Raw genomic sequence first — 13,800 nt, forward strand, 5'->3', positions numbered from 1 at the left:
AACGGAGATGATAAACACTAGATTGACCTCACGAGCATACCCATGAACCATACCCATCACCTCCATAACTATAACCCATAATTTCCTTAGCTTCGACTCATTCAAAAAACTATTTTGAAATCACTCGGACATCACTCCGTCATAATATTTTATGTATACTAATAATATCTTGAAATAATACAGAGAAAATATATATATATATATATATATATATATATATATATATATATATATATATATATATGTAAATCGATTCAGAGAGTTTAGAGAAATATATTTTCAACTTTCTATGAAATAATGAAACCTATTGAATTCTATTTATAATAAATTTTTGAATTATTAAAGTGAATTATTAAAGTATGAATTATTAAAGTGAATTATTAAAGTGAATTATTAAAGTATGAATTATTAAAGTGAATTATTAAAGTATGAATTATTAAAGTATGAATTATTAAAGTGAATTATTAAAGTATGAATTATTAAAGTGAATTATTAAAGTATGAATTATTAAAGTGAATTATTAAAGTTAAAGTAAAGTAAAAGTGTAGGTAAAGTCAAAGTATAGTAAAAGTATAAAAACTATGTATGTATAATACGCGTATAAATATATATATAATATTAATTTAAATCATTATATATATTTAATGAAATAAAATATAAATATCGTTATATTTATTATACTGGTTAAGTAATGAGTTGTCAAAAATGATTCTGGATATTTATAAAAGTTATATACGTTTTAATAATAAAGTTCTTTTTAAACTGAAAACGTTTTTGTACGTTTGAAAATAGATTAATAGAATATTATGGAAACCAATTCTCCACTAGCTTTTGTCTAACTTTCGTAAATGACACTTTTTATTTTTATTTATAAATAGCTTTACAAATTATTCCGAATATCGTTAAGAGGAATAGATTTTCTCAAATTATAGTGGACCTCTCAACAGAGACTTGTAATCATAATTCAATGTTTCTGATAATTCAATCATTTAATATATATTTTTTTTAATTTTGTCGATAATCATATTGAAACAAATACGTTCATATAAAGCATTATACGTTTAAATACTTTGTTGACATTTTCAATTTATAACATATACACATATACATACATATTCATATATGTTCATTTAATGGTTCGTGAATTATTAGAATTGGTCGAGGTATAAATGAATGTATAAACATAGTTTAAAATCCTTGAGATTTAACTTAACAAACATTACTTATCGTGTCAGAATAATATAAAGATAAAGTTTAAATTTAGTCGGAAATTTCCGGGTCGTCACAGTACCTACCTGTTAAAGAAATTTCGTCCCCGAAATTTGATAGAGGTCGTTATGGCTAACAATGAGAATGTTATTATGACGTAACGATTATGAAGTTTTATCATGTCTAAGAAGTATGGATAAAATAATTCAATTACTCGAAGCGTATGAGGGAAGTTATCGTAAATGAAGGAAATAAGATTATAGTGATTCGTCATATCTTTTGACGTCATCACAATTGATCTCCGAATTTAAAGAAAATCTTTTAATCTATGTTGGATCTGATGCTTCGGTGATTAAGGAGATTATGATTCTCTTCAAATTAATACGATAATCCATCTTGATTTCTCTGTCGGGTATTTCACTATAAATCCACCTCCTTCGTTTCCTTACAACTCACACCTTCTATTCTTTCTCCCTTAACTCATATTTTAAAGTATTTGTTAATATGCTTCATCCAGTACTGATTCTCGATATACTCCTCACTTTCATATCTGTCATTCTTTTTTTTCATCTGCCTCCGGAAGAATCTATTTACTTCTACTATACTCTCGGTTTTATAGTGTTTTTAGTTCTTCCGTGTCTTTATATTGCTATATGCATCGATATATACGGTTTATAATTTTTGGGTGGTTGTTGGGTTTTATATCTTCCCTTATATTTCAAAGCCCCTGCTTTTGTCTTCTATAATCATTGACATCCATAGTTAATGCTCCCTTCTATTTGCTGCGGTTTATACTCCAATTTCTATTTTGGAGTTTTGTCCTTTCATTTCTTCTTCTTGCGATTAAGCAACGTTTGTAATGGTCCAGTATTCGCAGATATGAATTTCCATATGAACATAGTTAATGTTCTAAGAAGGAAATGGTAATGGCACGATCTTGATTTGTTAATTTACCAGAATACCCTGAAAAGACCGAATCATCAAGAAAATATATTCTTGATATTTTTAGAGATTAAATAGAATACAAGAGTTGTGTAACATGGAACATGATGATGGCATGGTCTGTGAATCGTCATGTCCCATTAGAAACTCAGCATGACTTACTGTAATATAATCACATTGATCAAGTGTCATTATATTATACTAACTCATGCTTCAGTTCCCAACACTACTTCAAAACATTCATAATTTAAACTCGAAAGTTTATAGAATATAGAAACTAATATTTTCTTATATGATGTAACACTGATAGCGCAAAGAGATAAATGACTTCAGATAAGATTAGTTGTGAAAATATCTTCAGAAATATCGCGGATATTTATAATGAAAGATATGATAATATCTTACAATTTTTAATATTGATGGATGATGATGAAGATTTGTCTGTAAAGGTTTAGAATAAAGAGTAAGGTATTCGTTAATGACTTTAGCAGGCACTGAATCATTTGGATTCTTTGAAGGTAGATTTAGTCTTTATGATTTGTCTACAGCCTCTTTCATAGTCTGTTCAATCCGTTTTCCAGTTCCAAACCTTCTCTTTTTCTCAGCTTTACCACCTTACTATTCTTTGTCATCAAACTTTTTACTGTTAAGATCGTTTACAGTTTTTGATGCTTCGTCAGCATTTCAAGAACTAGTTTGCAGTTCAAAATATTTTTCAGAACTTCACATTCAAAGTATGTAAGTCCAGGAGATAGACGTTTTACGCACACATATAACTGTTGTCGTAGACATGCTGCGAGATTTCAAAATACTGGTTACTGTTTTCCGATGATTCGTATGACAATTCTCGTTACAAGATGTGAATGAGTAAATGATGTGATTTCAATAAATATAATGATTTTTCGAAAAGTCAAAGATAATTGAAGTTGTTGGTAAGTTTATTGCTAAGGTGGCGAGATATGAAAGGTCCCCAGTAACGATGACGAAAGGGCAACGTATCTATCGAGGTTATAATAAGACTAGTCCGACTGAAAAGTCGAAGTTGACTTGCTGGAGCTGTGACAAAACTGTCTACTTTGAAAAGGAATTAAAAAGTCATTTTAGCTAATAAATGCCAAAGGGTCTGACACGGATACGCGTCGAACTATGACTTTGGCTTCGAGAGCTTTTTAGGTACATAAATGTGGGTAATATGTGGTTGGATCATCATCTCGATTGTTCATTGTTTGAAGTGTCTTCGAAAACTTCGGAGAGTTTGAACACAGTTTGTAATCGTTAATATACATATGATGTTCTAACACAGTTTTGAAGTCAAAGTATAGCTTTGAAAGATGTAGGAATCTAAGAGTGATGTCTTTTGTTAAATCATGACTTGGATTTTGATTTGTCAAAATCAGAATGCGTAATCAAATTTGGGTGAGAATGGTTGTTTTGATTATTATATAAGAATGTATATTGTTGTGAGATTTTGGGAGTATAGTTGATGATTTGCTTAATCAGATTCGAAAAATGTAACATATTAATTGTGAATTTATATATCTCTCGGGTATTACCTGCCCGTTAAAAAAATTTCACAATTAATATTTTGTACAACAGAATTTTATTACAGTCTTTATGAAAATATATATGTGCATATTTTCTTCAGATGTAACATAGATTTAATGAGTTAATATTAAATTAAACTCATTTGATTTACGGTTGAAACTAGAACTGAATAATCCCTAAAGACTTTAGAAATTACATAACTTTTACCGAGTATTTATTCAATAAAATTGAAATTATGAATTAATACTTCATTATTTGTTGGTGTTTGTAAGCCTTGCACCATATTCTCTAAAGCCACTACTCGAGCGCGAAGCGCGTTGACTTCTTCTATTACACCGGGGTGATTGTCGGTTCGAACGAGCGGATAAATAAAATCTAGAATTTGATGTAGTATATAATCGTGACGAGATACTCTGGAAATGAGAGAGAAAATGGTGTTTCTAACCGGTTCACCGATAAGTGCTTCAGGTTCATCGCTAAGAGGGCAATGTGGTGGATGGAAGGGATCACCTTCTTCTTGTCTCCAATTATTGAGGAGGCTACGAACCTATCCCCAATTCATCCAGAATAGATGATGGCTAATTGGTTGATCCATTCCGGTCACACTGCTTTCGAAGCTTGAGTGGGATTCCATATCGGAATTCGAGGGACTTGAACTAATGATGAATTCCATTTCATTCGATTGAATAAAGGATTTTTCGATATGAAATGATTTTTCGGCTATCGGGTGGTATTCTAATTACATAGAATATCTATATATATAGCGCAAAAGATTTCATAGATTACGGAGGAATTTACGGGATATGTCAGGCAAAGTTTACAGTAACAGATAGGCTAAGATATGGATTAGCAGATACACTAAGATATGAATATTGTCTATACACTATTCATGCAATCAATGCAGTAAGACGTGTCTAGACTAAGAATGATAAGCAGGCAATTTCCAACAAAAATGATAAGCAAAACTTTTGACATGCAGACACGGTCGAAGTCCAGGCTCACTAATGCATCCTAACGACTATCAGTTAGACACACTAATGCAGACCTGGTTCGCTAAGACCACCGCTCTGATACCAACTGAAAGGATCCGTTCATATACATTATAAACGATTCACAATAGTTGATTACATCGCGAGGTATTTGACCTCTATATGATACATTTTACAAACATTGCATTCGTTTTTAAAAGACAAACTTTCTTTACAACGAAAGTTGACGGCATGCACACCATTTCATAATACATCCAACTATAATTGACATAATAATAATCTTGATGAACTCAATGACACGAATGCAACGTCTTTCAAAATATGCCATGAATGACTCCAAGTAATATCCTTAAAATGAGCTAATGCACAGCGGAATATTTCTTTAATACCTGAGAATAAACATGCTTTAAAGTGTCAACCAAAAGGTTGGTGAGTTCATAGGTTTATCATAACAATCATTTCAATATATTAATAGACCACAAGATTTCCGTTTATAAATATATGTACACTCGCAAGTGTATAAAAGTATTCTATAAGTTGTAGGCACCCGGTAACAAGCCTTAACGTTCATGTTTTACCGTCTAAAGTACACCAGATCAGGTGTGTTTAAAATAACCTCGAAGTACTAAAGCATCCCATAGTTAGGATGGGGTTTGTCAGGCCCAATAGATCTATCTTTAGGATTCGCGCCTACCGTACATAGACAAGTAGTTTAATGTTACTAAGCTAAGGGTATATTTCTAGTTTAAACCCACGTAGAATTAGTTTTAGTACTTGTGCCTATTTCGTAAAACATTTATAAAAACAACGCATGTATTCTCAGTCCCAAAAATATATATAAAAGGGAGCAAATGAAACTCACCATACTGTATTTCGTAGTAAAAATACATATAACGTCATTTAACAAGTGCAAGGTTGGCCTCGGATTCACGAACCTATATTAATTATATATATTTATATGTTGGTCAATATTTGTCTAACAATTTTTGGTCAAGTCATAGTGTACCACAATCCTAATGCTCGAGACTAATATGCAAAAGTCAACAAAAGTCAACTTGACCCAAAATGAATTCTAAAATTTATACGTGTTTATTATATAACTTAACTATAGTCGTTTTATATATTTAAATATATTTATTAGATTTTATAATAATAAAAGTCATTTATTAATAAAAATTTATATTAACGTTTATATATGATAAAATATACTTTTATATATCTTAAGTAGTAAAATTTATAAAGTTCACTTGATATCGTAAAACTATAGTGGTAAGTATTATTAATGTAATTATATTACGCGTGGTGAAAAATATCTTTGTAACCCCTATTTATTTGATAAAATAATATTGATCATAATAATAATAAGTAAAAGTTGTATTATTTTGTAATAATAATTATTATTATTCTATAAAAAAAAATAACAATATTTATATTTACTAAAAATGGTATTATGATAAAATGATAATACTAACATAATAGTAATAATGATATTTTATAATAACAATGATATTTCTATTAAAATAATAACGACGATAGTAATAATAATCATTTTAACAATAATACTAAAATTCAGTTGACTATAACTTCTAATCCGTTCATCGAAACCATTCGATATCTAAATAAAAAGTTCTTAATTTTTCGCTAGCTTTCCAATGACATGCATATCATATACCCTATCTTAGTAGCATATGTATCTAATTCAGGATTCAACAAACCTATCTAAGGACAACATCGAATGTACAAGCATGCATAATCCTATATACTCGAGCACTAGTCAGGGATACACTATTGATATATAAAAGTTAAGTTATGAGTGCTCACGTATCAATATTGAGATTCAATATTGCAGGAAAGTACGCAGACGCAACGGAGATGATAAACACTAGATTGACCTCACGAGCATACCCATGAACCATACCCATCACCTCCATAACTATAACCCATAATTTCCTTAGCTTCGACTCATTCAAAAAACTATTTTGAAATCACTTGGACATCACTCCGTCGTAATATTTTATGTATACTAATAATATCTTGAAATAATACAGAGCAAATATATATATATATACATATATATATATATATATATATATATATATATATATATATATATATATATATATATATATATATATATATATATATATATATATATATATATATATATGTAAATCGATTGAGAGAGTTTAGAGAAATATATTTTCAAGTTTCTATGAAATAATGAAACCTATTGAATTCTATTTATAATAAATTTTTGAATTATTAAAGTGAATTATTAAAGTATGAATTATTAAAGTGAATTATTAAAGTATGAATTATTAAAGTAAATTATTAAAGTATGAATTATTAAAGTGAATTATTAAAGTATGAATTATTAAACTGAATTATTAAAGTTAAAGTAAAGTAAAAGTGAAGGTAAAGTTAAAGTATAGTAAAAGTATAAAAACGTTGTATGTATAATACGCGTATAAATATATATAATATTAATTTCAATCGTTATATATATTTAATGAAATAAAATATAAATATCGTTATATTTATTATACTGGTTAAGTAATGAGTTGTCAAAAATGATTCTGGATATTTATAAAAGTTATATACGTTTTAATAATAATGTTCTTTTTAAACTGAAAACGTTTTTGTACGTTTGAAAATAGATTAATAGAATATTATGGAAACCAATTCTCCACTAGCTTTTGTCTAACTTTCGTAAATGACACTTTTTATTTTTATTTATAAATAGCTTTACAAATTATTCCGAATATCGTTAAGAGGAATAGATTTTCTCAAATTATAGTGGACCTCTCAACAGAGACTTGTAATCATAATTCAATGTTTCTGATAATTCAATCATTTAATATATATTTTTTTTAATTTCGTCGATAATCATATTGAAACAAATACGTTCATATAAAGCATTATACGTTTAAATACTTTGTTGACATTTTCAATTTATAACATATACACATATACATACATATTCATATATGTTCATTTAATGGTTCGTGAATCATTGGAATTGGTCAAGGTATAAATGAATGTATAAACATAGTTTAAAATCCTTGAGATTAAACTTAACAAACATTACTTATCGTGTCAGAATAATATAAAGATAAAGTTTAAATTTAGTCAGAAATTTCCGGGTCGTCACAATAATTATCATTAATTTGATATTATATGCATACGTTTGATTTGTATGTTTTGAATTTATGTGTTTAATTTTATTTGTCATCGTATCTTTACATGTTAATTTGTTTGAAGACAAGAATTGTATAAAAATGAAATTAATAAATATAGTTTAAACGTGCATCGTATTGAATTTGATAATAATTACCAACTTTGCTTGATAATAAAGATACTTACGTATATGAAAAATTTTGTATTTGTAGTATGAAGTGATAACGATAGGAACATACATGTACAAAGTAATCATTACCACGTCTAGCCAGTGTGATGGTGATTAAGTTGTAATGTATGAACTTATGAAAATCATAGAATATTATGATATGATTAAATCTCTACACTTGGATTAATGATTTAACACTTATATGATTTGGAATAACTAATGTTTATCTACTTATGACTATTTTAAGTAAAACTACTTTTATTGTTAAATACGTCGTTCGAGCCTTAACAGTAATTATGATTGAGATTCATATATAAATTACTTACATTTATGAATAATGAGAGGTTCCTATATAGAATGAACCCTTAATAAATATTACTCTTTAGTTTATAAAAGTAAAGAACATTATATAAATTAATATAATTTGCGATAAAACCCTACTATATCTTTGTGAACAAGGTCAACGCGCAAAACTTCGTCTGTTTGCTATTTGTGTGTTTTTGCTTCATAACGTCTTTCAATTTCGAGGACGAAATTTTTTTAAGTGGGTGGAGTTGTAATATCCCGCAAATTTTTTACTATAACTTTGATAATTATTAATACATATGTTTTGAAGGATAAGCATTTATAAGTAAATAGTCGCATTATATCATAAGTTTAATATAATTAATGATATCTTAGGTTTGTTTAGCAATAAGTTAACATAAGTTATAATTAACATAATTTATAAATTGATTAGTTTGTCACATGATTAATTATTATGTAAGTCTAGTCTTTTTAATATGATTACTTTAAAGTCTAGAACTTTCTCCATTGTATTCTTTTGTCATAAGTTTAATACATTATACATTACTAGATTAATAAAAGGAGACCTTTAGATTACACTTTCATTATAACTCATTAGTAACACTTGTAACTTACAAAATTAACTATCATAAATTTCCTAAATAATGATCCTTTAATAGATGCATACTTGAAGTCACAATCCAAAAACAAGATACGTAAGTTTTGTTATGCTTCCATGTTTGTAACTTACTAATAACTAATGGTAATCACTCATTAACGTACATATTTAATCTTCATTTAAACTTAACCTAATGATCTTTTATTATGAAACTTTTCACCACACTTGATGTTATATTCCCTTATGAAATTCTTGAGGTTTCTCTCATTCTCTCATCTTTTTCTAGCCTAAAAATTCTACACACTTTTACTTCTCAATTTCTAAGTGTTTGATTCATTTTAGTGAGAATTCAAGCTTGTTTTAGTGTTCCATGTGTTAAGGTAATTAATCTATCTTTTGTTTTACATTATTAAGATTATATTATCATTATACAAGTTCTAAAATTCTGATTTATAACTACCTATAAATCATGTCAAAACTTTATTTAACAATCATACTTTTGGTAGTTAAAATACAATGAAAATGATGATGTTTTAATCAAGCATATAATTATAATTTTGTAATAATAACAAACACATAAATAAAATATATGATAATACTATAAAATAAAGGATATTACATAGTGTCTATTTGAATGTGTTTTGTGATCATACTTGTATATTTGTTAGATTCGTTCGGTTATCGCATCCTTTTGGTAATTCTTTCATCTTTGGAATTTCGTGATTCGAGATAAGGTACGGATATTCTAGGTGGTTCTAGGATCATTTCGGTAAAATCTTTTCTCTCAAAACTTTGTTTCGAATTATGTATAAAAATCATTGGTATGACATGTTCATTCGATTATTCGTTATGTTTGTTAGTCTATAATTAATGTTATGATTTTCCTCATTTTTGATGTACTAACGAGGTTGCTAATTATGTTTGATAGTTGAGGAATCATAATAAATTGGTCTTTAGAAATTTTGTCAAAATCGTGTCTCGAAAAACCAAACAAAAATAGCCCGGAAATCAACCCAAATCAGTCCCGAAGTTGCTGTATTTTTAGCCCCAAAACAGTCCATAAACAGCCCCGAAAATGTCCCAAAACAGCCCGGTAAAGAACGTATGTGAGTGTGGTGTATGTTACGGTGATTCGTATCTAGTGTCCCTCATTCTATGTGACTTTACATGTCCCGTTAAGTTATGTATAAGTTGTATTATTCAATATGGGCTCTAAAAGTACGTAAATGACTAGTAGAAAAAGTTAAACCGAAGGGTTAGGTTGACACGAGATTTTAAAAGAAAATGACATATCATGTTATTAAACATTTTAGGTATTTCGTCAAACGTAAAATATTTTGGTTCACTATATTAGTTCTTATTAGACATATTTTAGTGTTCATTATTTATATTTACTTTAAAAGTATTCAGTATTTTGTAAACATAAGTTAATTAAAACGGTTTCTTAAAATGTGCCTAAGAGTAACCTATCCATGGAGGTCCCATGGGCGCGTTATTGTGACACCGGCAACGTGGAATCGACCGTAGCGATGTATTTTGTTATATCTAAGACATCTCCTTTTGATTTCCCGGTGGTGGTACGAGCTCTTTGTTATTATATTTTAATAGGAGTCGTATGGATCGATCCTAGGTATTTTGTTTTGACGGCTAACGTTTATCGTAGTGTCATACGAAACGTCACCGATATGAATGATTAGTGGAGTAATTACCCTATGATTTCATTTTGATACTTTGTAAGTTATTTGTTTTGACTCAGTGCATTATTTTATAAAATTTGTGTTATGTAGTATACTTTGATATAATGACATATTTGGTATTGTGAATTTATACCTATTCGTACTTTTTTTTTTTTGAAGAAGAGTTCATTTTGAAAGTAAGTTCTATTAGAATAAGTCTACTTTGAAATAAGCTTGTGTTAATATAAGTTTTACACATTTTGTATTGTATATCTATACTAAATCGTACTTTTCTGTCAAAATAAGTTTGCTTTGAGAGTAAGTTATATCGAAAATAAGTTCTTTTTGTAAAATGTATTTGAATGTCATACTATACTCTTGCGTTTGTTATATCCGTTCACTGAGCTTTGGCTCAGTCACATTCCATTTTCTTTCTTATACGACAGGTATTCAGTGGGCTTTGGGATCGAGAGAAGAGTGTAGATTTGAAGTGGACTTAGCACCTTTGCATTAGAATTTTGTAAAGCTTTAGTAATTTTGGTTTAACGTTTGTTTTCTTTAGCTTTGACTTTGGTTTGACTTTGAATAAGATTAACGCCCTTTTGCCTTATAAGGTATTTTTATATGATTTATTAGAGTTTTGTAAGTTAGGGGGCGTTACAAGTTGCAACTGAAATCTACAAAAGGGGGAAAACTTTATTTAATAATGCGCAAAAGAGTTGCGTCAAAAAGCTTGTTACAAAAATAAGCGCGTATACATGCGCAGATAACAGCCAAAAACAGTAAAAATATTTACAACTTCAATTTTATAATCTCTTCTGCGGTTATGTCTTCTCTGCGACTAACTTCCGATAGCGTGGGAATGTCAATCTTCTCAATATCTGCTGTGCATTCCTTATATGATTCACGGGCATCCTCTAGTGAGCATATTTTGTCGTGCACCTCTTTAGGCAATGGCGTAGCAAGATCTGTGACCTTAAGCAGAAGTTCCAAAAACTCACATTTTGCAACGATGTTTGAAGCCTGTACATAAATATGAAATTTTTCGGTAACAGACGCCGAATCTATGATCTTTTGGCTTAGCTCAGGAAGATGCTTGACTAGCTTTTTAAATTTCTCTTCTGCGTGCTCAGTTTCCTCAGATGGTTGAGGAATAGCTGCAGAAAGTTGCGCATTGGCCTCTTGTGTTTCTATTAGTGCAGTTTGAGACTTTTGAAGGTCCCAAGCTAGTTGTGCTTTATCTTGCTCAAGTTGGTGAATTTTAGAGCGTAAACATCATTAGTTGCATTTTCAGCGCGAAGTGCTGCAAGAGTGGTTTCGCGGCGTCTAACGCCATCGACCATTGAACAAACAAAATTAAAGCAATTTTGAATGCTAGTATTTTCTGCCGCAAGGTTATTAAGTCTTTGATACTCATTTTGAACATCTTGCGGTATTGCATCTGGTAAACGCTTGAGCTGATCTGCAGCTGCATCATCGCTAACATTTAAACTCGCCATAAAATTTTCAATGTGAATTGATTTTATGGGATCAAATGGCGAAGAAAAGATGTTTTGAATTTGTGGGTCACTGAATTCTTCATCTGGAAGATCGTGTGTAACGACCCCAAATCCGTTTACCAAAAACGAAGCATATATATATATATATATATATATATATATATATATATATATATATATATATATATATATATATATATATATATATATATATATATATAAGTTAGGTCCCATTAATACAATGCATTTCCAACTCTGTTTTAACCAAAAACATAATATTGTAACGATACGTTTAACAATTTATAATGACCCTTGGTACACAAAGCACACATTACGAAATCAATTTTAATAATGATCCAATCACACGAAATACGGGTTAATACACAATAACCCAACCCGATACCAAGAGCATAATCCCGGGAATACAAATTCCCCAATTCGCGTCCAAATATCCAAAAGCTAATCCTCCAAGCTTAAGCAACGTCTAACAACCCTAGTCTAGCAACTAGATAACTCCGCATCAACGATACATATAAAAAGGTAAACAACGAGAGCGGTAAGCATAAAGCTTAGTGAATGCAATAATTATATATATATATATATATATATATATACATATACAAATTACCTACTTACTCCCACTTACACAACCATACATAAATCCCGCATATCAATGCACACAAGCTAGCATTTTCAAACGTATAAACTAGCACCATCATTAGCATATAATCTCAAAAATATAAATGCTAAAATAATAAGCAACACACAAAATATTGATGTTCAAAACATCCGTTAGTATTCAAGGCTAGTCCCGCGAATGGTATCGTCAACATCGAACTTAAACCCCATCCGCCCCATTTAATGTGGTATCGTCAACATCGAACTTAAAACCCACATATGAGGTATCGTCTACATCGAACTTTAACCCCTCATAAAAATCACTACAATAGTGGTATGGCATCGTCAACATCAAACTTTAACTCCATACATGAGGTATCGTCAACACCGAACTTTAAACCCTCATCAAATAGTAACTCAGGCGAGGATATGGTATCGTCAACATCCAACTTTAAACCCATACTCCGCAAATAGATAAATCATATACATATGCATATAATTATTCCACTCACATTGGAATGCCCGCACAAGTCATGTATAACATGATCTCCGTCCTCAAATCCGAGCAAGTAACCACCTATATCACACATATGTACAATATACACATAAATAGCCATTCTCTAAAAGAGAACCCGACACAAACATCCCTTAACCAAGAGATTACACATTGCTCGCCAAAACCCGCCCATTTAACACCTAATGGACACAAACCATTTACCACTTCGGGTGGTAATTCAAACCCACTCTACAAAGTACAATTTAACCCAATTTATACTTTACACCAATTAGACCAACCTAGGTCTTAAGACTAAATTACTATTTAGGTAGTAATCATTTCGAACGCCAATTACACTAAAACTCCAACACGTGCAATATTGACCCATATTGCTTTTAGCCACGTTTGACTTATGTTAAAAAATCATTTTAACCCAAAATTACTTTCGCGAGTAATTACATCCAAAAATATAATTTAACACTTAAAAAAAGTGTTTAACATCCATTTAATCCAAAATTAGTGTAATCATCAAATTTGACCCAATTCAATTTACCCATTTTGACAAAAGTCACAAAA

This window comes from Rutidosis leptorrhynchoides, chromosome 11, assembly GCF_046630445.1.
Source record: "Rutidosis leptorrhynchoides isolate AG116_Rl617_1_P2 chromosome 11, CSIRO_AGI_Rlap_v1, whole genome shotgun sequence".
Taxonomy (NCBI): domain Eukaryota; kingdom Viridiplantae; phylum Streptophyta; class Magnoliopsida; order Asterales; family Asteraceae; genus Rutidosis; species Rutidosis leptorrhynchoides.